Source organism: Phoca vitulina, unplaced genomic scaffold (assembly GCF_004348235.1).
Source record: "Phoca vitulina isolate PV1807 unplaced genomic scaffold, GSC_HSeal_1.0 scaffold11, whole genome shotgun sequence".
NCBI lineage: Eukaryota > Metazoa > Chordata > Mammalia > Carnivora > Phocidae > Phoca > Phoca vitulina.
The window spans coordinates 22,472,105-22,493,480 of NW_022589714.1; the positions used below are offsets into that span (position 1 = coordinate 22,472,105).

At 40.8% G+C, this 21,376-nt stretch overlaps 2 pseudogenes; one reads left to right on the forward strand and one right to left on the reverse strand.

Annotated features, from left to right (window-relative positions):
- Positions 1 to 3,648: 3,648 nt before the first annotated feature.
- Positions 3,649 to 5,207, reverse strand: LOC116635768 (annotated as a pseudogene).
- Positions 5,208 to 5,358: 151 nt separating this feature from the next.
- LOC116635769 lies at positions 5,359 to 5,979 on the forward strand (annotated as a pseudogene).
- Positions 5,980 to 21,376: the final 15,397 nt, after the last annotated feature.

Sequence of the window (21,376 nt, forward strand, 5' to 3'; positions counted from 1 at the left end):
CATCATAGAATGCAAGTACCTGGGTCTTTGGGAGATGAGAGAGAAGGGTTATGGGTGGAATCAATTAGTTTCATCACTAAAAAAACCCTAAAAAACAAAAAAAACAACAAACAAAATGAAAAAACAAATGGCCATTCATCTGTTCCTCATTGCATGTGAAATATAAAAACTATTTTAAAGGAAGTGAAGGCAAACATTCTGTCTTTATAGCATAATATTTTCCATAGCTCAGGAGGCTAAGGTTTCTATGATAACACCATGAAATCTAGGGAAGATTTATTTTGCATTTTTTTCCTACACCAGGGCTGGAGTCATAGAGCTCTCCAAGGAGTGTTGGCAACTTTTATTGAATGATGGTAGTTAGAAACCAAGATTGGGCATCAAGTATGCTCCTTGCTACCTGAATGCCACACTTCTAGTCCTCCTACTTAGTAGACAGTGGCAAGAAATATGTGTGTATATATACAAATATATATATGTATACTAACCCATGTACACATATTCATCTATATTTTATTTCCATGTATAACTTGTTCCCTCCTTTCCTATCTCTATTCATCTATCATTTTTGTTTTGTTTCGTTTTATTTTTTAATCCACAAGTGCACATTAATCCTTCCCACCTTGTTCCAATACCACAGGGTTTCTTTTAGTGTTCTTCCTTTGCTTATTTGCAATTTCATTCTCTGACAGTGAGTAACCTGGGTTATGTTTTTGTTTTTAACATTAACACTATTTTTGGGTACAATAATTTTTAGTATAGCTAAAAAATACTTAGAAAAAAATAACAAGAACCTATACTTACCAATATTCCCAATTAAAGGTTAACCTACTCTTGGCTTTGCATTTAAATCATTAATAATTACTTTTAGTTAGCAATTTTCTTGGCTCAAGCAAGGTATCTACATTTAAAAAATATGTACTCATCTGTTTTATGTATGTATGTATGTCTGTATTTATTTATTTATTGAGAGAGAAAGAGTATGTGAGTGTGAGCAGGGAGGGTAGGGGCAGAGGGAGAGAGAGAATGTTAAACAGACTCCACACCTAGCACAGAGCCCAGGGCGGGACTTGCTCTCACAACCCTGAGATCACAACCTGAGCCGAAATCAAGAGTCGGATGCTTAATCGACTGAGCCACCCAGGTGCCCTGACTGGGAGTATCTTTTATTTTTAAGCTACATATTTAAAATTAGTATTTGCAAGATTATTTTTTGCTTCCCACATTTGTCCTCTGAAGCAGAAGTAAGCGTTAGAAAATGGACAGGTTCTATTTCTCATGCTAGGGGCACACACAGGGTTTCTTTCAGTTTGGGAACCATCGTGGTTCTTACTTTCTAGAACACTTGAGCCTGCATCAACATTGAGCGTCTAGCAGCTTCCTCTGAATACAGGACAGAGATCCCCATATTCCTGAACAAAGTAGCCAATCTGAAGGACCTGTGCCATAGACAAGAAAGAAGTCTGCCTCCTTAGCTCTTTTTTAAAGATTTTATTTATTTATTTGACAGAGAGAGACACAGCAAGAGCAGGAACACAAGCAGGGGGAGTGGGAGAGGGAGAAGCCGGCTTCCCGCTGAGCAGGGAGCCCAATGCAGGCGAGAGAGGGAACACAAGCAGGGGGAGTGGGAGAGGGAGAAGCAGGCTTCCCGCCAAGCAGGGAGCCCGATGCGGGGCTCCATCCCAGGACCCTGGGATCATGACCTGAACCGAAGGCAGACACTTAACGACTGAGCCACCCAGGTGCCCCAGTAAACTCTCTTTTTTAAACATATGGGTAGAATGGCACAATTCTTTAGCTCTTCAGGGTGTCCTTCCAACATTTTTTACTCAACTGCAAAGATGATCCCACTAATGAATGCAATGGCTAATAAGACCCTCAACTCTGATTCCAACCAAGATCACTGTCACCAAGCCATCTTTCTCAATTGTTGTCTGTGTCCCTCCATCCTCTTTCTCCATGGAGTAAATAGTTGCCACATGCAGGGTTGTAGTACTCTGACTTTCTTCTTAGGCATGAATGTGCTTTCTGGAGTTGGCAGACCCTCTATGTGAACGTCATACTCTCTGTAATTGTTCACACCAGAGCTATCAAGGCTCCAGACTCATAGGGCTTTTCATAGGCACCTGGGGTCACCATGCCATCTTCCATACCTGAAATCATAATATGACCTTCTGGCCAGACCATGCTAACTCCTTCTACCAGAATCCAGAGTGATGTGCTTTCTGAGACGAAGAACAGAAATGGCTCCGCCCACATCTTCTTGGTTTACTTGTTGTCTTTTGGTCCAAGCATCTAGCTAGCTTCTGTGCTAGGGAAGATTAAAAAGTTCTACAATCACAGGCCCTCACCTGGCAAAGCACAGGTGGATTTCAGAAAGAAAAAGCCCCTGTGCAGGTGGGGTCCCCAAGCTTCCTTCAACCACAACAGCTGAAGGAGAAAACTTTGCAGTTGGGAGCTTTCAGAGCAGAGTCAGCATGTATCTCTCCCACAAGGGTGAGGAGCAATCATGGTAAGGTGGTCTATCTGGGGCTCACTGGCCCACCTCTGGCTATTCGGCTAGGGCAAAAAACAATGACCTTTAGGTAAGAGCTCAGCCTGGCCCATACTTTTTGACCTTGTGAGACCCTACACAGTCAAGCATGACTAACTTCTGACCTACAGAACTGTGAATAAATGGGTGTTCTTTAAGTCACTAAGTTGGGTTAAATTCGTAAGGCAACAATTGAAAACTAATACAGACATCCTATCACTGCCTCTTGGCACTAGGGCTGTGGCTTAATCTAAGAAAATCGCAATAGCAGGATTTTGGCTTAACCAGATTAATTGTATAGTTGGTGGGGGGAGTGAAGGTGAGGTGTGGGAGGAAAAAAAGAAACTCAGATTACCTGGTGTGAAATAATGTGTGTGTGTATATATCTATCTGCTCCTGATTCCTGATGCAGAGCTCCTAAAACCTCTTGTAATAGAGGTGTTAGGTGAATCTTTTTTCCTAACATTTCATCTTTGATCCCAATTGCTGACACAGAGCTCCTAAGTCCTTTGCAATTTCCTGAGTAATAGCAACATCCAATATTGGATTTCTAAATCCTTTGGAATATCCTGAAGTGTCTTTTGTTCTAATGAAGTGACTTTTGGTGGGTTCTTCAATGGGGGCTGGTCACAGAAAGACCAAGCCATGACTAGAATCTTGGGACTTTCAGCCCTACCTCTCATTCGCCCTAGAGAGGAGAGGGACTATAAATGGAGTTAATTATCAACCATGCCTATGTGATGAAGCCTCCATAAAAAAAAAAAAAAAAAAAAATCTCAATTAGAATGCGGTTCAGAGAGCTTATGGGTTGGTGAGCACATTCACATGCCAGGAGGGTGGCACACCCCAACTCCACAGAGACAGAAGTTCCTGTGCTTGGGACCTCACTCTATGTACATTTTCACCTGGCTGTTCATCTGTATCCTTTATCATAGGTTTTATTATATAATAAACTGGTAAATGTAAAAACAAAAAACAAAAAAACAAAATGTACCCCATCCCATGAACACAAAGTTCAATTCCTCATCTGAATACTAAAAGACTTCTGATCTCTTCCTTCACAGTTTGTGTGTGTGTGTGTTGTTGTTGTTGTTGTTGTTTGTTTTGTTTTGTTTTTAAGGACACTTCTGTGCTGCCATAAATACTTTGTCTGTAGACTACATCTGGATAATGGCATCTCCTTATGGGTAGCCCTGATGATTCTATACCATGTGAACCCTGTGAGTTTGAGTATCTGTAGAAAACTCCCCCAAGAAAGTCCAGGATGCCCTCAATTGAGGCTGCATAGGAAAGATCTCAAAGGTGTATATGGTCTTTAACATTTATAAGAGTACAAACTGCTAAGGCAGCACTGGAATAATGGTTAGAAGAGAAATGAGAGGGACTGAGAATTGATTCATTACCTGCTGAACTTCAGCTGCTCTGCTCTTGAAGAGTTCAATGTATCTTTTACCCAACAAGTCCTTATGCTTCCTCAATGTATTCTGTACATATTCCTCATGAACAAAGAAGACAAAAGCATTTCCTGTTGGCCTACTGTCCAGGGAAGTAACAAAGAAGATGTCTTCCTTCCAGTAATGAAAGACCACCACTTCATCAGTTGTGAGCACTCACATGCAGATGATGACGCTAGAGAGGAACTGGGCTACTTTGCATGTACCACAAGTAAGTTTAAAAGAAAATCATCACCTGTTGCTTTGTAAAGCTCAATGTACTGGGTCTCCATGTGATATTTGAGCCTCTGCAGTGCTAGGTCTCTGTGCTCCTCACTTACAAACCTAACTGGGGCTTCTCTATTCCTTCCCCCTGGGCATTCAAAGTGCTGTACTTCCCACAGCAATATCAGGTCATTTGAGGAATCATGCAACATCTTGATCTGGACTGCCATAGTAAACCTTGAGTTCTGACTACAGTGTTATCAATAAGTTCCATTTTGCTGCAAGTGCCACTTTGAAATTTGGAACTTACTATCTCTGGATCTGAAAACCTGTGATTATAGGGCTCTGAAATCATTGCTAAAATTATATTCCCCACATCTAACTTGAGAGGTTCCATACTGGGAGACTGAACTATTCTCAAAATTTAAACACTATGTCATTGCTGCAATATCCAGTTTATCAGTATCAGATGAACCAGAGTAACACTTCTTGAATTCTCTTCAAAGATAGAAAAAAAAAAGAAGATGAAGAAGAAGTATTCAGGCAATAATACATTCTTCCTGGAAGCCATGGGATGTAGGATTTGCCTGACATGAGGTTGCCTATTAGTATAGAGACAGAAGGAGGTTCCTACCCCAATGTTCAGTTCCTTGCTCACTGACTGGTTAAACTGTCTCAGGGCTGGGTCCACCTGCTGCTGGGAGGTTTTTGGCATGGATTTAGTTTCTTTACAATCTTCCATCAGTTCCAACTGATCCAGTCTAACTAGTACTTTGTGCCAGTTACTTTGTGTAATTGTTGTTGGCCAGATCCACAACTTTCCATAACAGCAGGATCGGCTCCTTCTCATTGGAGCCCAGCTTGACCTCTCAGGTGGCCGCAGTGGTGATCCCAAAAAGCACTATCAAGTAATCCAGAGACATGATAATAGGTGGGGAGAGAAGGGGCTCTGAGGTACTGAGTGGGGGTGGAAGTGAGAAGGATAAAACCTGCAATAAAACCTCTTCTATGAGAAAAAGAAAGTGATCCCCACCCCTCACTCCTTGCTACCCCTGGTGCAAAAAGGGTAGCTAACTACCCAAGTCCACACCAGACTAATACTCCACACCCTGGGCAGGAAGCATGCAGCTGTCAGCCTCCAAGGGCCCGGGAGTGTTCTTAGGGTAAGTGGTGGAGTTGCGGGAGCCACCAGCCTCAGTGGGCTTTCTCAGGCTCAAGGGCCCTGCTGCTACATCTTCCCCTAAGGCCTTGGTGATGCCACCTTCTTCACCATCAGTGGCTTCACAGTGCTGCTCAAAGGCAGCTATAATCCCAATGAGCTTATAGAAGTTAATGAGGCACCTGGACCAGGTAGGAGCCATCCTGGTGACCCACCTGAGCCTTGACAGCCTCTGTGGCCTCACTAGTCTCCTAAAACAAAAGTTGGACTAGTATGATGAGGCGGCCATTGGTGAAGGCTCTAGGGAAGGCAGGTTTTGCAGGCTTATCTCACCCAACCTGGGTGTCCTGCTTCTCAATGCCAGTGTGCCTCACAGCTGGTGCCCTGTGAGTACTAGGCAGAGCTAGCCCAGAGCCTCCTGGACTGGCGGAGCATCACACCCCTACCCCTGAGCCACTGGCTACTGCCAGCCCAGCCTGACAAATCCTTCTAGAAGACAGTTATGGCCAGCTGCACCCAACTCAGCCTACACCGACTGCACGCTGGCCTCCATGTGTGCCTGGCTGGTGTGGCACCCCATGGCCCCACCAAGAAAGGTGCTGTTCCCCGGTTGCAGCCAGGTCCCTTAGGAGGTAAACCCAGGAGCCCCTCAGAACCACCCCCGGGAGGTACACAGGGCAGCCTCCCCTGTGGTTGGTGTCAGGAAGGCGGATCTCCAGGTAGCCCTCAAGCCCAGCAGAGCGCACAGCTCATCCCGCCCAGGTGTCCCATCCACGGAGAAAGTGCCCAGTAGCTCCTACCCTGTTCCAGCTGCCGGTGTGGAAGAATCAGCCAAGCAACTTCCAGGCGCCCCGAAATGGTGGCCACGCCCAGCCTGGAGAGCAGCCTGCCAGTGGGGCTAAGGCCCTCGGGTCAGACAGCAATAGTTTGGAGGAGAAAACGCTGGAGCTGTTTTTGGTCAGCAGCAGCTCCTGGCCTCGCACTCTCTCGCCCGCCGGAGCCCACCAGGCTGAGGTCAGGAGGTGGCTGTCGCTGAGTCCCCTGCTGGACATGGACGCGAGACCAGGTGGTTCACCCACGGTGACCACTCCCTCGCTGCCTGCCGAGGGCGGCTACGCTCTCCGCGCCACACAGAGATGCCTCTCGGCTTCCTTTGAGCATGCGTTGCGTTGAAGCGCACCACTGCACTAAAGCGAAGGGGGACTGGCTGAGGCTCGCGCACCCGGGCCGCATGCGCGGTTCTCTACTTCCTCGCACCACGAGGGCTTGTGTCTGGAGTGGTCGGGAGAGCTTGAGCACTACAAGGCTGTACCCATGGTACCGACACCCCTCTCCCTTGCAGCTCCAATGGCAGGGGCGGGCGGATGCTCCAGGGGCGAGTCCCTACCCACCGTCCCCTGGCACCATGGACTCCGACAAGGGTAAGAAGGACTTCGGCGTTCTTCGGCCCAACATCTGCATCGTGGACCTCACCCTCTGCGAGGGTGAATGTGCTGTTCACCCTCCCCGCAGCAGCCCCGGCTGTCAGCAATATGAGGGTCTCAGCAATATGAGGAAGTCCCTGGTTCACCCCAACGCTGGTACTACCTCCCTCAAAGCCACTCTGGTAACTGCCAATCCAAGGAGGGTGGATGTTGAGGGCCAGGCCAGTGGGCAACTCAGAGTCCGGAGCGAAGCCAGTGACAAGGGGCCCAGGTCCTTATCCGGGTCATCCGGCAGCCGGCTCCCTCCGTTTTCCCCTGCCCTGCCCTGGGTCTACCTCAACCTGGCCTACCTGCACATCTGGGCAGCGCCCACCTGGTGCATGAGGGTTTTTTTTGTGGGTGTGCATGCCCTGCTACGTCATCAGCGTCCAAGACCAGTGCAAGGAAGAGGGCGAGGGTGCAGTCCTGGTCAGGCTGTTGACCCACAAGCAGAAGTGGGGCCGTGACCTCTAGGTGACCCCAATACTCACCTTCATTTACGTGACGACGCACAAGTAATACGAGGCAACGTACGCTTGCACCAGGTGGTGGGCATCACAGTGCTGCGGGCAACAGCACAGCGTCCACACAGGTCAACGCCTTCTGCACCTGCAAGATGGAGTGCTAGCTCAGACCGTGACACCCACACCTTCGTCCCAGAATCTACCACTGTGCTGGGATTCATCTACGTCAGAAATAAACTAGGTACTCCATTCAAACACTCCCCCTCCCCCCGCCAATGTCCACAGATCCTGTGAGTATGTTACCCTACATGGCAAGAGGGACTTTGGAGGCATAATTAGGGTTAAGGTCCTTGATATGGGGAGATTATCTTGTATTGTTAAAATGGGTTCAATATAATCAAAATGGGAGAAACTCCTGGTGTAGTCAGCCAGACAAAAATGTGACACCACAGGAAAAAAAAAAAAAAAGTTAGTTACTCTCTTTGAAGGATTCTCCCTAGAGCCTCCAGAAAGGAGTGCAGCCCTGCCAACACCTTGATTTCAGCTCAGTGAGACCCATGCATATAGAACTGGAAGATTATAAATTTTAGTTATTTAAAACCACTAAATTTGTGGTAATTTATTACCGAAGCAATAGATATAATTTAGTCATGGTCATGAAGGTCTGGAGCACAATTGAATTTGACCTCTAATGCAATGGATGTACTTGAGAAACCCTAAACTGTACTTTACCTGTGTTGGAAATGTGTGACTAGCATTGCAAGGAAAAAGAAAAGACATAACGTGGACATTTGTTTTTCTTTGTTGTTGTTCTTCTTCTTTTACTAGGCAGCATCTGAATATTTCAGATAAATCCAGGAGAAGTTGGATATGGGGCCTGGCTTAAACACTAAATGAGGACAATATGCCTCTTCTCAGAATCATCATTTTGGAATGAATAGGAACCTAGGAAGCCATAGGCAAGCAGTGCAATGGTGAGTGTTCTGGAATGTCTAGATCCTGTGGCATGGCAGCAAATTTATTGTAGGTGGAATTTTACTAAACAGATTCTTGGATTTATGGTATTTCTTTAAATTGTATGCCATTCCATTTCTACAGTGGTTAGCTAGGTTGTATATACAATGGACCCTCTGATAGCTGTCTAATATTTTTTAGCACAAATTACAGAAATAATTCTATATTGTTTGGTATTAAGAATACCAACTAGTATATTTCCTCTCCCCTCCTAACCAGAACCTCAAAATTCTTAGTGATCATTCTGCCCCCCAAGTACAGGAGTGAGCCTTAATTGACTTGTATCAATTATTACATCCCGGATGTACTGTGGTGGTTGGTTAGTATATGGTTGTGTGATCCAATCTGGGCCATTGAGAAGTGGGGCAGCTTTTTCAGAAGGCATCTGTTTTGTTCTGGGTATGACTGCCTTTACTATTTATTTCTATAACACTCTGAAATGGTGAATGTTAGAAAAAAATTATCCATCATTCAAGATAAGGAATAGCATATCTGTAACTTTATTTTGGAGTCAGAAAATCCTGGATTCTATACTGAGTAGTATAGATTAGTATATTGATTAGTACACAGGTATTATAACAAACTGAGCAAAACATTTGTGTATGTGTATGTGTGTGTATTCTAAATAGTGACAGATGCAATGGTAAAACTTAGCTGGAAGTAGGTATAGTGAGTAAGGGGGACATTTGCCTTTAAACAGAACTGGAACAGAATGGATTATGTCTTAGCAGGCCAAGAATTCCTCCATGGTAACTAGGAAATAAAAGAATAAACTGCAAATAAATAAACAAATGAATAAATAAATGTGTTTTTAAATATATCAGAGACCAGTTGAAGCAACAAGGACCAGATGCACTAAAATTCCAGAGAAAAAAAGCCTTTTAAAATGATTTAATGATTGCCAGCTATTTCATTCCCTCTGGGAATTTGCCAGATCCTGGCATAAGTTGTGTTTCTATTGGCCCTACTAGACAAATTTTATAGGGGAATAAAGAAACAGCAGAAATTTTGACCATCTTATAGTGCTAGCATCTCAGACCGGAAACTGGATGTTCCAGTTATACATTTGTCTGGAAAAAAAAAAAAAAAAGCACTTCAAAATTTAGGCTTAAACTTTGACTCAAAACAACAACAATCTTAGTTTCTCATAGTTTCTGTGGGACAAGAATTCCAGGAAATATCAGCTGGGTGATTCTGGCCTAGAGTCTCTCAAGTGGTTGCGTTCAGGTGTGACTGGAGCTGAATGGTGGAACGATGGAATAGCTGAGGGCTAAGTGGCTCTTTCTGTCTTGGTTTCTCTTTCTCTCTCTGTCCATGTGGTCCCAGAGCTTGTCATATAATCCCTATGGAATAGTTTAGGATTCTTCACAGTTTGGTGGCCTCAGGGCAGTTGAATTGTTAACATTGCCTCAGAAGGCTGTAAGAGTGAAAGAATCCAACAAGAAAGGCTGAAGCTGAGTCATATTTTATGAGCTAGAGCTGACGTTGTGTTCCTTCCATCATACTTTTGAAACAAAATCCTGACCAATTTGAAGGAGAGAGAACATAGATTCCACCCCTCACTGGAAGAATATCACAAGTCACATTACATGAAGAATATGCAGCATGAGAGTTATTGTGATGGCCATCTATGGCAAGTACAATCTGCCTCACCACATTATGCACCTGACCCAGACACAAGAGGACTTTTCACTATGAGGTATTTTCTGAGTTCTGGGTCAATGGACTAGGCCAGAAAAGTGGAGTGCATTCACCCATAGTTTCACAGTGCTTTGGATACAAGGTCTAGCTAGAATGAAGGGCCTGCAACAAAGCCAAGGTTGGTCTCCCCTTAATTCACTCAGCAATTTTTAATCTCCTTGGAATGAGGTTAAAAATTCAGCTCAAGACTTCTGGAGGATAGAACTCTCAAGGTTGAGGGAAAGGAACCTTGGGTTCAATTAAAAGTTTGTAAGGAGACTTAGTCCATTAAAGCTGCTATGACAAAATACCACAGACTGGGTGGCTTATAAACAACAAACATTTATTTCTCACAGTTCTGGAGTCTGGAAATCCAGGATGAAAGTACCAGCATGGTCAGGTTCTGGTGAAAACCCTCTTCCAGCTTTCAGACTGCTGGCTTCTTGCTGTATCCCCTTATAGTGGAAGAGACAAGCTAGCTCTCTATGGGCTCTTTTATAAGTGCACTAATCCTGTTCATGAAGGGTCCACCCTCATGACGTAATCACCTCCCAAAGGCCCCGCCTCCTAATACCATTACCTTGGGCATTAGATTTTTAACATATGAATGTGAAGGAGTCACAAACATTCAGACCATAGCAGAATCCATCTGTGGAACTGGGGTTAAGCAGAATTGCCCTGAGTCTAACTATACCTATAAACCATTCTCAACCCAGCTCAATCCCCTATTTTATTGAGATGATTGGCCCTTCACACTATCTGCCCAAAAGAAGAAAATATATACCCTTGCTCATGGAAGATATTATTGGAACCTCTACAGCCAGTTCTGTGCAACTGTTGTCATTACTTTTACACCTGAATATGTAGTTGGAATCAGTGTGTTAAATGCTTCTACTTCTCTTCTCATAAGTTCCAGAAGGGATTCCCCTAATGGAAAAAACAAACAAACAAAAAAACACATGTAGAGAAGTGCTAAGAACTTCAGGGTCCCACCATTCTAATAATCCTGTTAAACATGAGTTTTTGTGACTGATGATTTTGAAAATTGGAACCTCTGGCAATGAGAAGCAGCCTTCTCCTTGGGGATTTATATTCATTATCTCCCTGGAATGGCTACCAGGCACATTTATTTTCAAAAGCAGCTATTTGCTTATTATTCAACTCTTGTATAAACCAAGCACATGACCTATGAAAGTCCTCTGACTCCCAAATCTAATATTCCTATTAAGGTGTGCATCAACTCACACTCAATGATTAACAAAGAAGATAGGGTCCAGAAACCTAGCTAGTCAAATGGAAAAGTTAGATTCAAGAACAGAGCTGACTTGGCCCCAGGAGCTCTTGAGTTTTATATGAAAAAGTGTCAACTATCTCATTAGGGAAAACTCCATTTTCTACTCCATGGACTGAAGCGAAGCTACTGACTCAATGGGGTCCTCAATTCACAGAGCTTCCCCTAAATATCTGGCCAGGTTCACTGATAGTTTGGCTGAGGCCAAACCTCATGGCACCCACTGGTGGCAGCTGTTCCATCTCAGCATCAGCTATGCAGAACTGAAAATGACATGGTCTCTCTGTTTAGTGGGCTGAACCCAAGGCTGTTGTCATTTATCTGGATACTCCCCTTGATTTAACTTGTTCTATCTTCACTGAGTCTTGAGCTATTGCTCAAGAGGTTGGGTTCTTGTTTTGTCTCCCATTGCAAAACTACAGACTGATAGATTAAAGACACTGCTCTTGGGGAATGTATATGGTGGAAACAAATCATGGCTACTAATCAGACTCTATGGATCATTCACATAAGAGGCACACAGTAAGGGCCCTTTATCTGAAGAGACCAAACAAAGTCAAGCTCTAATTAAGATATTTCAACATCTAGATTATCAGCACTACTGCCTGTATTCATAATTGTACCAGACATGGCACTGAACCACTATTCTAGGCTGGGCACAAAGTAAATCTAGTTCTGATGCAGGGGCCAGCACTATGTGCCAGATTTGTGACTCCTGACAAAAGTTGGTTCATTTGTCGCATAACAGTGTGGTGCAGATTATGGCTCCTGCTCACTCCTGACGTACTGACTGTACCAGAACTTTGACCACTGTCAAGACTATCTGGTGGGACCACAACAAAGTTGGTACTTTTTCAAGGTATAATCAGCTGATTTTGGCCATATAATTATAGCTCTTGGAACTAAACTGTGTTATGTTTTCAGCTTTCTGGACAATTTCCCATGTGGTAATGATGCACATTTTTTTTCACAAAAGCCACTCAACGATGGCTGGTAATTAATGTTTTGATAGACTTTCCACACACCCTAATATCCACAAGCATTTGGTATAATGTATTGAAATACCCTCCTCAAAAATCCATTCAAATAATTTATAACTCTATTTCCCTTCCCCTCTCCAGTCCACACACCTTAGTAAGGCAGCCGAATGATGGCAAACAATTTTGTTTCAGCTACCTGTATTCTCTTGATGGGTTGATGTGATAATAGATCATAAGGAAAACGAACACTTACTTACATGCAGTGATTTCCAAGTCCCCCTACACTGGCCCACAAAGTAAGGGACAAATAGATGTCTGTACATTTTGTAACATTCCACTTTTCTTTATACACTCATGTTTTCAGATGGAAGAGCTGGTTTCCAGTAAGTGCTGATTAGAAATAGGTAAAACTATGGCTACTGGAATGGGACATATAGATTTGGCAGCAGAAGAGCAACAGCTCTGATATCTGGAAAGGGAACACCTCCTGGAGATACAGAAGAGTGAGGGGGAATTAATGATCTTTGTCTTTTACAGTCATCCCTGGAATTTTACCCACTAAGGAAAACACCCTAGTGCAACTCTCCCAAACCAATGTTAGATCCTTAAATGTAACTGACTATTGGGTCTGATATCTCCAAATAGACAACTCTGACAAGAATTGATCACTATTTCCTTTAATCATTGGAAACAGCAAGAGATGGCCTTAGATCCTGTACATCCCATGTGAAATACTTGTCAATACCTCTAGTTGTATTCCTCACCCTTATTCCCATCATTATCCCTGCAACACTCTATAAAGAGAAAAAGTGCCATATTACCAGTAATGGGGATAAGCAGGACAGGTTGAAATGAAAGCTCTCAGGTAGTCATTCTATAAACAAGGACTAGACTCAACTCATTTTGTCTTAAATGGGAGCTGTGAGGTTTACCAGCTGACTGGAGAGGCACATTGGAGGCACTATCAACTGCCCTGATTGATATCGACCTCCCTTGGGGGTCCCCCAAAATTGTCACTGTCTTCTTCCCAGTGGAATTATGTACACTTTTGTTACTGTATTCTCTATGTGTAGCCAGGTATTAACTTGCTTTCATCCCCAAAACATAGTGCACTTTAGGGGTGGTCATAAGAGACTTCCATGTGTTTAACAAAACACCATGCATTCTTCAGATGATTGTGGAGATCTCTCTGAAATGAAATGCAATAAATTACCCCTCATCCCTCAGGGAAAAACCTGGAAGTGTGTGTGTGTGTGTGTGTGTGTGTGTGTGTGTGTGTGTGAACATCAATCTCTCCTTTCTACATCTTCCAAAATAAAATTCTTAAAAATAATTAATTGGAGGTCAAAATGCTTTTCTAATAGAGACAATGTTATTAAAATTAATAGCAAAATGCAAGACGTGTATCTTTTTTTTTTTTTTTTTTTGCAAGACATGTATCTTGATTTACCTGTGTCCGTAAATAATATCTGGCAACTCATCTTTGGCATTCAGAGCTTGGGCATTAAATGTAGGAAGGTATGAAAAACTCAGGAACCAAATTATGTAATTTAATGATTTAATGTAACATTTTTATTAAAAAATACATCAGATTGACAAATAATGCCAATGGGCTAGACATTAGTTTCATAAATAAAGTTTATGGGGCACCCTCCCAACTATACGCATGCATGCATTTCTCATCTCCAGGCAATCAGATTGTCTAAATTTCAGCCTCTTACATTGTTCTTAACATTCGTACTGGGCACAGCTATTTGGGTGCAGTTTGCCTGAGTAACAAACTTTTTGAAGATGTGTGCACCCACCTTAATATCTTGTTCTTTGGATTTGGCAATATATCAAAAGTACACATTTTAAGGCTTTGCCAGACAGAGATGGATGCCCATCAGGCACACACAGTTGGGTAGAAGTACTTGTTTGGATTTAAATACATAGGGAGGTCAACTGTACCTTTGAATCTGTACCTGATTTAATATTCCAAATTAATTTTTCAGTTTTTTAACATTTCCTGGCTGTTATTTCAGAACTAACGTATTTTCTAAAAAAACTGGAGTTCATGTGTGTGTCATTGCTGTGTTTTCACATTTATCATGACAAAGGCGGCAGCAACATCTCTGACATGAAGAGTGAGGAAGAGGCCGTGTTATAAGTCATGGTTGAAGATGACTATTTGTAATTTAGGAGTTTATTTGGGTAAGACATATATATAATACCTGTTCCTACTGTGATCCAGTGGAGCTGAAGGAGTGTGAATTATTGAATGGAAATCCACATCGGTGTTACTTATGTAGACAATCTGGTGATTGCAGGTTTGCTGTATAGCTTTTCCATTATGACACTAATGTTTCCTCCATGGATAATGGCACAGGCATGAAATCTCATGAAATGCTGCTTGGTAAACAAAAATGAGAGGCCTAATATTTTTCTACTACTAAAGATTTGTTACCTTCGATACTAAAAGAGTTACTGCATTAATATTAATGAAAGAATATCCTTATGAGCCCTTGTTTCTAAAACTGTGAGAGGCCCACACATTCTTATTCAGATTATTGCATTTATATTGGATTGTAAAAGAACTATCCTGGAGACAAGTGGTAAAACAATTTTTAAAGCAGAGACTTATATTGCATGTCAAGTGATTATTTTCAGGGAGTAAAAATCAAATTCTCTCTGCTATGCAGCAGGATGGTATTTTATGATAATAAAAGACACTTACAAACAAGTCTTAGTGTAGTTTTAAAAAGTAGTCCTCTGCTTCTTAACATCACCTTTCAAATGATTCCTCAATGGCTGCTGCCAACATCCTTTTTCCCCACTTACCTCATTTTTTTTTTATTCTGGCAGTTTATGATGCTTATAAGAACTAGAGATGCTGCAACTTAGAGGCTGACATATTTAAAGCACCAACTAGACTATTGCACATCTTCAGATTGTGCCATTTTGCCTACCCTAATCCCGTGGCCAAGAGAATAATTCTCCATCCATCTTTGTAGCCTAGAAACCATAGATTAAACAAAAAGTCCCTAATTCTAGAAAACACAGAGTGATTCATGAAGAGGGAGAGGAGCCTCAATTGGAGAAGTAGAAGTTCTACATGTTTCCAAAACTAGAAACTTGTACCAGACTAAATAAGACAATATTAAATATTTGTTGTTAGAAAACATGAAAGAAGAGATATACTGTATATTGCATTGAAACAGTAAGATAAATGAGGTACTGCCTGAGAAATTTATCCAAGTCTACCTGAGTTACTGTGGGAGTAGTTTACAGAAAAGTGCATGTGTGACTAATTCTAAGGAGAAAGAGTGAGAGTGAGAAACCATAAAGTAGCCTCATGAAGCAAGACCAGAGAGCCAGGTTGGAACCATCAGCGTTAGCCTCATTTAAGGAGCTGAAGTTGATGTACATATGACTCAGTCTATCTTATCCCCAGCCCTCCTAGGAACAGTGTTTCCCCCTATTATCAGAATGCCCCTTAAACTTATACCAGTATTCTGGGATGTGTGTTTGTGTGTGTGTGTGTGTGTGTAGATAGATATGGACTCATAATTATTTGGGCAGGTGAGAAGACCAGGAGTCTCTCCTAGCTTAATTGGTTAGAGTGAAGATGGATATCACAAGGTAGTCTGTACTAGTGAGAATTCTTTCCTGTCCTACAGAAGAAAAGTTAAGGCAAGATGAGTAAGACATGTGATTCTGACCCCATATAAGAAAAAACCCAGCAGACAAAATATCTCACTTATTCATTCAATCAACAATTAATTATTGAGGATCTGCTATGATCCAGGAATTTTTTTCTAGGCCTTGGGGATTTGACAAAGAGCAACAAAAACAAACAGGCAAAAATTCATGCCTGATGAGAACTTACATTATCATGTGGGAAAAAAATATCTTAAGGACATCTTTCATAGATACAATTATTTGCATTGGAAATACATTTCTTGATATTTCTTTTAGAGTAGAAAGTATATTGTAGATATATCCAAGTACTGTGAACTGAGGGAGATGAAGCAAAGGAAAATAACAGATTTTGCTGAAGATTGTCTATTATCCTTAAGACCTCTTCAATATTTAATGATGTACAAAATCATGGAATGTTTCTATATGCATAGGCTCATTGTCATGAAAAACAATGATAGGACTAAGCTTTGGATCTGGGTTTCACACTCCCCCACACACACACGTACACACACACACACGCACAAATACACACACGCACAAATACACACACACACAAATACACACAAAATCTGAGACAACATATGGATACTGGAGTACACATGAACAAAACAAAAGAAGGAAAAGCTCCATCTGCCCACCCCACACAGCAGTGCCTTGCTGATGAGTTGTGCTGACTCAGCAATAAATCAACCCACAGCCAGATTAGGTCAACTCTCCTTCAGCCATCCTACCTGGAGCCCCCTGCCCCTACCCTATCATGTTCTTTGTTTAGTAATTCCTTAGATTAAAATATTAAGAACAAAGTTTTTTCTCTCATTAAGGATAGACCTTTAGGAACTTTTTATCTAAATCTCAACCACTTTTCAATTTGTGAAAATTATATTCTCAAATACTAGGTTTTTCATATGTTTCAGCCTGCTTTTCCCTATACAATTGATAGAATTTTTAAAGTAGATTCTGTTGACTAACACAGATGAGAAGCTAATCTTCTGATGGAGGTATATATTTTCATATATACATATATATGAAACAAGGCAAAGTTTTTGTTTTATACATAAATTCATAGACCTTCAAAATAATTTAAACTGATTTTCTCACTTCATTAGGAGTTTATTTTTTTTACTATTTTATTTTGCTTATTGTCTCTGTCATGAGACTTGAATGTGTCATTTTATTTTTTTTTTAAGATTTTATTTATTTGTGAGAGAGAGAGAGAGACAGAGAGAGCAGGAGCAGAGGGAGGGGCAGAGCGAGAAGGTGTTGGGGCTCCTGTTGGCTGGATCCCAAGACCCTGAGATCAGGACCCGAGCTGAAGACAGATGCTTAACTGACTGAGCCACCCAGGTGCCCCTGTGTCTTTATTTAAATGCAAATTATCAGACTCTATTCTCAGAAATCTGGTTCTGAAAGGCTAGGACTGGGTCTATCAACAGCCCTTCTTCCCCCAGGTAATCATGATTTAGGTAACACACTTTAAAGTATACTGAGGGGCTGCTGGGTGGCTCAGTCGTTAAGCATCTGCCTTCGGCTCAGGTCATGATCCCGGGGTCCTGGGATCAAGCCCCACATCGGGCTCCCTGCTCGGTGGGAAGCCTGCTTCTCCCTCTCCCACTCCCCCTGCTTGTGTTCCCTCTCTCGCTGTGTCTCTCTCTGTCAAATAAATAAATAAAATCTTTAAAAAAAAAATAAAAAAAATAAAGTATACTGAAATCAGAATGATTCACTTAAAGTCATAAGTATATTGTAGTAACATTAGTACCAATTATGCAATAGTAGGTTCCCAAGCCAATGAATTGATAATCTTTCTGAAGACATTATAAAATGACTATTATTAAGCCAACGTTTTTTATAAAAGTTTGTAAATTAAAAATCACAAATAAGCAAATCAGTGTTTTCATTTTTTAGGATGAGTTTCTAAAAAAACAATAACAAAATGAACTCATTTTGCAAGCAGAGTTATAAATGTTCTTTTTTTTTTTTTAAGCAGCAAATATTTTGAGATTTTTTCTTTTTTGTTTTTAATTTAATTCTAGTATGTTATGTTAATCATCATACATTACATCATTAGTTTTTTTTATTATGCTATGTTAATCACCATACATTACATCATTAGTTTTTAATGTAGTGTTCCATGATTCATTGTTTGCATATAACACCCAGTGCTCCATTCAATATGTGCCCTCTTTAATACCCATCACCAGGCTCACCCATCCCCCAATCCCCCTCCCCTCTAGAACCCTCAGTTTGTTTCTCAGAGTCCATAATCTCTCATGGTTCGTCTCCCCCTCCGATTCCTCCCCTTCATTTTTCCCTTCCTACTATCTTCTTTTTTTTTTAACATATAATGTATTATTTGTTTCAGAGGTACAGGTCTGTGATTCAACAGTCCTACACAATTCACAGCGCTCACCATAGCACATACCCTCCCCAATGTCTATCACCCAGCCACCCTATCCCTCCCACCCCCTACCACTTTGGTGCTCCTCCATATGAAAATTTAAAATCAGAAAACTTCAATCTATATCTTCTTAATAAATTTAGAGCAAATGCTATGATTGACTCTAAGTAGTGCAGGACAAATAAGCATATGCTTAGTGAAGGAAGCATTTGACTTATAGTGGTAGAAATCTCAAATGTAATCCTATTCTTTTGGAAAATACAATGTGGTTAAATTAGATCTATCCGCATCAAAAACATTTAAATCTTCACATAAAGATGGTAAATTACATGGAGAACAAAGACATTATGCTGGTAGTCCTGGGATAAACCACTGTTCTCTTTTTTTTTTTCACATTTATTACATGTGTCAGTAGTTCTGTGAATGATTTTAAAAGATTTTTTCTTCTGTTGCTGTTTATGAGTATTAGAAAGATCTCTTCAGCCCAAAATATAAGCTCTACTTTCTCTCTGGAGAAATGTCAAAGCTTCGGTTTTATAATCTCAGGGTTGGAAAGGTCATTAGAGGACATTTGATCTAAAGTTCCTTTAGATGTTTAAATCCTCTTTCAATATCTTTGCAGAAATATTGCCCAGTCTCATGGATTCCAACCATAAGAATTACTCCACTGATAACTCAAATTACTGAAGGAAACTAATTTATCTTTAATACTGCTAAATTTTATTTTTTAGGTTAATTTTTACTGATACTGTGCCAAAATCTGTTTCTCTTCCAATCTTTTCCTTGTATCCTAGCATTATCCTTTGGAAAATATAGAAAACACCTTATCTCTCTTCCTCTTGAAATGAGATCAAAGGTTTTTGAAGAGGGAAATGATTGTCTACCTCTTCTCTCCAGTTTCTCATTTCAAGTCTATTTCTCTTTAGTTTTTGTAATATTTTATAAGATGGGTCCAACTTCTCTGAATAATAACTTTCAAATTATCTATATCTTTCTTGAGATTACATTTCGTTAATGCTAGCATTGTCACTTGTTAAGACACAGTCAACTATAAAAAAAAAAATGGTATCGGGGCGCCTGGGTGGCTCAGTCATTAAGCGTCTGCCTTCGGCTCAGGTCATGATCCCAGGGTCCTGGGATCGAGCCCCGTGTTGGGCTCCCTGCTCAGCGGGAAGCCTGCTTCTCCCTCTCCCACTCCCCCTGCTTATGTTCCCTCTCTCGCTGTGTCTCTCTCTGTCAAATAAATAAATAAAATCTTAAAAATAAAATAAAATAAAATAAAAAAATGGTATCTTTCAGTGATATTTTAATGTGAATTAGTCAGTCATCCTTTCAAATATTACAATTACTGGAAGTGGATTTCAATACAAAAAAGATTTCTAGAGAATTCACCACTGAACTGTGAAAGGGATCTTATATAGATTCTGGTTCTATGTTGCAGGGCCACCACATTGCAGAATACTAGGGAACACTAATTTCATTGAATTGAGTGACAAGAGTGAGTGACAGGTTAAAAATTCCAATTATATGGGGCACCTGGGTGGCTCTGTTAAGTATCTGGCTCTTGGTTTCTGCTCAGGTCATGATCTCAGGGTCGTGAGATCAAGCCCTTTGTTGGGCTCCGTGCTCAGCTGGGGGTCTACTCCAGATTCTCTCTTTCTCCCTCTGCCCCTCCCCCTGGTTGTGCATATGTGCTCTCTCTCTCTCAAAATAAATATTTTTTTAAAAAAATTCAATTATGGAAGAAATAAGGGATAGACTCAGGCCCAAAGATAATATCAATGAAATGAATAGTGGCAAGAAAAGAGGGACATACTTTTTTCTGAGATGGGGCAGAATAGGGAGAGATCGATTTTGGAGTAAAGAGGAAGACTATGCAGGTATTTTGGGTCAAATGACTTGGGATTTCACAAATGAAGTAGAAGCTGCATTCTACAGATAAGGATGACAGCTGCAGTAGCCTGCTTATAGATTTGAGGAAAGAGAGTAGATCTTAGATAACAGCTGTGGTAAACGCAACAAAGTCTCTATCAGATGACTAAAAATGACTGCCAAACAGCAGTGGGACCTCAGAAAGGATACATTTATACTGGGTATTGTGACAAGTTATCCTCTAGCAAATTACAGTATGTTAAATGAAGAAGAGAAAAGGAAGAAATTGAGATTTCCTAGATATAGTATATAATTTTACAGGAATTTTATGAAATATTTTTCTTATGATCACGGTTTTACTACAGTATATTTTTAGAACTTCTGGCCTAGACAGGATAATGTAAACTTGTTTCTCTGTTTTTCTCCCCAGTAAGTACACCAATAAATTTTAAATATCAAAAGAAGCAAGCACAAGAGAACTCTGAAAGATTATTATTTAGGGTTCTTTAAGGAAACAGAACCAATAGGATACACAGAGAGAGAGAAGTAGATAGAAAGAGAGAGATCTATTGTAAAGAGTTGGCTCACACACAGTTATGGAGGCAGAATTTCCAATTAACAAGATCTAATTGACATACACTGAACATTCTTCCTAACAAAAGCAGGATACATATTTTTTTCTCTTTTTTTCCACATTTTTTTCCCAAGCATCCATGGAATATTCACCAAAGTAAACCAAATCTAGTATCATAAAACAAATCTCAACAAATTTAAATAATTTAAGTTATGCAGAGTATGTCCTCTACCCATAGTGGGTAGTAACTAGAAATTAGTAACAGAAAGACAACAGGCACATTTCCAAACATGTGGAAATTAAATAATACAGATTTAGATAATCCAGGTGTCAAAGAATGAGTCTCAAAGAAAGTTTTTAAAAATTACATAGAATAGAATAAAAATGAAAATTCAGCATATCGAAATATATGGGATACAATGAAAGTATTGCCAGGAGGTAAATGTGTAATACTAAATGCTTATATGAGAAATGAGGAAAGGTTTCAAATAAATAGTTTACCCAAGAAACTAAAAAAAAAGTAAAACAAAATAAACCCAAAGCAAGAAGGAAGAGAATAATAAAGAGCAGAAATCATTGAAATTGAAAATAGGAAAACATCAAAGAAAG